Below are 3,832 nucleotides of genomic sequence, written 5' to 3'. Positions count from 1 at the left end.
TTTTTTTTTTTTTTTTTTTTTTTTTTTAATAGAGATTGGAAATTTCGAGTTTGAAAGTGATACGTGAAAAGGAATCCGTATTGAATGTTACTTTTTCGTTATGGTTGCAATTGTATGTTTGGGAAAATGGGTGATGTATTGGCAATATTTCGTATTAGAGAAATACGGAATATGCAATGGATTCTGACTGAATAATAATAGTTTGGAATAATAATAATAATAATACTTTGGAAAGTGAAATTTTTTTGTTGAGAAAACTTGAAAACTTTGAAATTCGTGTGTGGTACCATTGTCATTTGTAATTATTTATCATATCTTTGTTCAAAATTTGTCAAATATTATGAAAAATTTTGAATAATGTAAGGAAACTATTATCTAGACAATATGAGAAATCAAAGAAAAATTTATTTTTTTGGAATTATTTTTCGAAATTCACAAAATAAATACGAATATTATAAAATAATAAATCCAAAATTTAAAAAAATAAGAAATCAAGGGAAAAAATTTACCTTTCTCTTATTATTCTTGTTCAAAAATCATTTCTTTGCAAAAAAAGAAAAAAGCAACATACAATATTTAAAAATTAAAAATAAATATTTAAAAAGATGCATTTAAATTACGTTTTTTAAGCAGGAATAAAAAGCAGCAAATCCAATCATAACCCAGATTAAAATCGAGTTATCACAATTCACGATCCCAATCAACGTATCAAAGACTAGAAACCTCAAAGAGAGGAAAGGGGGATCCCTCGCCAAAAGGGTTAATAACGTAGAATCGTTCGTTCTCCGACAAGCTCATCCCCGGCAAAAAAAGATAATCATCCATGAATGAACAAAATGTCGGCAACGATCAGACGTAAAGAGGAATATATCCAAGAGAATCGCGATAATTAAAACTATCTAACGATCTATCATCGAGGCCATATAAAGAGACGCAAAGTACAAGTTCCATTTTCTCGAATCCTTGGTGCGTATAACCTATCTATCCGTACAACACTCATATGAAGAGGAATCTGGTCACGACTGTCTCACGATTTTACGAAAAAATGGGCAGCTTTCAGATGCAGGCGCGTTTAAAGGAACCAAAAAAAAATTGGTGGATCTAATCCAGGATCCTTTTGATCCTTATAAAATTCCTTTGCTCGCGTGGATTGTTTACCGTTTAAAGTTTAATCTAACGAGCAATCATTCAATGTTAATCGTCGAATCGCGATACGAGTGAGTTACCCTCGAAACGGTTCGTGTCTCTTCGAATAATTGAAATACAGAATGTTTCACGTAACTGGGTCTAGATTTTTAAAAAAAAATAGGATAAAATTTCGTGGAATAAAATTAAGTTATCTTGAGCGATGTATTATATTGGTATATGTGTTTGAAATATTACACTTCTCGATCATTCTTTCTATATATTGAGATATATATATTATAAATATAATTTAAATAATTTAAATATTATAAATATATTTAAAGAAATATATGGAGGACAGAATGAATATTTTTATTAAAACTATTTTAATTTTAGGTTTTAATATATTACAATAATGTATATTGTGTATTTATTATATGAAAGACAAGGAAAGCATAATAAAGTATTGTTCTTTGTCTTGCACAAGCTAAAATTTAATTAAAATTGAAATATTTTGAACTAACTTTCAAGTTTTACTAATTTAATACAATTCTACTTTTTCAATTTAATTCAATAATTTTCGAGACAAGTATATTTTTTTAAAAGGTTAATAGAGAATTACAGAAAACAAAGAAATATTTACTTTTATTTAAAAATAATAGAGATGGCAGCACTTGCACATCCACCATATAATACATCACTCGTTTAAATTGTTTAAGTTTAATTGGAAGCTAATTTGACCCAGTTACGTGAAACATTCCGTATATTGTCCTTTCTTTTCTTTTTTTTCAGAGATCTAGAGCGCCCATCGATGATTCTTTACTTTTTTTTTAATTTATTTTGTTGCGCAGACGACGTGCACGACGTTTCCCCGTTTCGCGACGATCGCGACGATTGTTGAACGAAAATTGATAATTCTATGATAGAAATAACAAATGGATTATTATAAACACGCGGTGGCGTATGTTGAACGGTGATGGATATCCTCTATAACCTTAAATTTGATGAATAATTGTGTTTCTGGATTGGCTGTAGATGGTGAATTCTTTGAGTATGCATACAGTGGTGAGAATATAATATGTGCGTGTGCATAAATGAGGAGATGTTTGTGTTTAAATTGAATTGATTTTATTGCTAGATATTGTATTTTCATTTTTATTTTATGAAATATATATATATAATTGTTGAAAACATAATTTTCATCATATATCGCAAAATATTATAAATTATCATAAAATTGATTATTTGTGTGTTTGCATTTGATGCGAGCAATTAATTGGGGAAAGCTTTGCATGATTAGAAACTTTTGTATTTGAATTTGATTTAGTAATGGAACTTGTAGCATAGAACATAATATCTAATTAATATTATGTCACTCTATTTCGCTCTTTAATTAATTTAATATCATACATAGAAGATATGTTATGCGCTATTTTGCATTATCTCTTCCAATATATTAATTTTATTTTCTCATAATGTATAATAATAATAATAATAACATCATGTATGTATACACTCGCCACTGTATTATATTGAAATTTAATTGCATTTTTATATTATCACGGATTACATTATTTCAGATAGAAAAGAATTTAATTCTTCATTTTGTGTGCTTATGCCACTTGATAATTATGAATTTCTATTTTCTAAATCTAGATGATGATTGATAGTTAAATTAGTTTTGATTGTTTCTAGCAGATTATTTATAAACTAGCATATCTCTTATTATCTGATTATAAGTAAACCATTTTTTTAATCAATTTATAAATATAGCAATATTAAACTTTTATAACAATTGTATAATATAACAAGTACAAGGAGTTTTGTACAAAGTTTGGATAAATATTCAGATACAAGTTCACATGTATCAAAAAAGCATCAAAGTATTTCAAGATGTAATTTATTGCAATTCAAAATATTTTGATTGTTATAAATTATTTATTTATTTGCTTAATTTACTTTTGCCAAGAATTAGAAAAGTGAAAACACATTACTTTAATTAATAATTATATCGATTCTTTTCTCGCGTTATATATATTTCTGAACTAACATTTCTCTTTTTACACATTTGTCAAAATTTTTGTCCAACTTTTCACGATACGACAAGTAATACCAAACTATTTCCATCAAAATGATGGATCAGAAAATTTGATCCAAACCATCGTTTAAAATTCCCGATCTTTGATCGCGCGGCAGATCATTCTTCGCTTCTTTCATCTTGAAAACCGATTTTCTTCCAAAAGAAACTTCACCAGGGTTATAGAGGATTAATCTCCGCCGCCAACAGCAGATCGAAACCCTGCCAATTCGCGGGACAATCATTTGCCCAAACGCTAACGAATCGCTTCCGCCAATTACACTTCATCACCGATTACCCGATTCCCCATCCTCAAGTATCCTCACTTCAAACTTAATCGTCGAAATATTCCTTCTCGAAACGCTCCTCGAAACGCTCCTTCACCGCCCTATTATGCCCTGTGATCCTCGTCTCGCGCGCACTTGTGATCGTGACGCTTTCGACACTCGGTGGCGGCCGAAAGGGAGGCAAGGCAGGGAGAGAGGAAAGCAGGGTGGAAGTCGAGGGGAGGTAGAGGAAAGAAGAGAAAAAAAACGCTGTGACGATGGTTGACTCCATGGTTTGCCCGCAGAACAGAGGGAACGAGTGCACGACCTCGAACAAAAGGATCCTTAAACTCCTTCAACTCCG

General features: G+C 30.3%; 1 protein-coding gene across 6 annotated transcripts in view; it reads left to right on the top strand.

Moving 5' to 3' along the window:
- The window catches only part of LOC102674460 (neuronal acetylcholine receptor subunit alpha-7), a 362,879-nt gene that overhangs the window by 318,399 nt on the left and 40,648 nt on the right, over positions 1 to 3,832 (top strand). The gene's annotated exons all lie outside the window — the stretch shown is intronic.

Source organism: Apis dorsata, unplaced genomic scaffold, assembly GCF_000469605.1.
Source record: "Apis dorsata unplaced genomic scaffold, Apis dorsata 1.3 scaffold_968, whole genome shotgun sequence".
Classification (NCBI taxonomy): domain Eukaryota; kingdom Metazoa; phylum Arthropoda; class Insecta; order Hymenoptera; family Apidae; genus Apis; species Apis dorsata.
The sequence above is the reverse complement of the archived record's forward strand: the minus strand, read 5'-3'. Positions and strand labels throughout refer to the sequence as shown.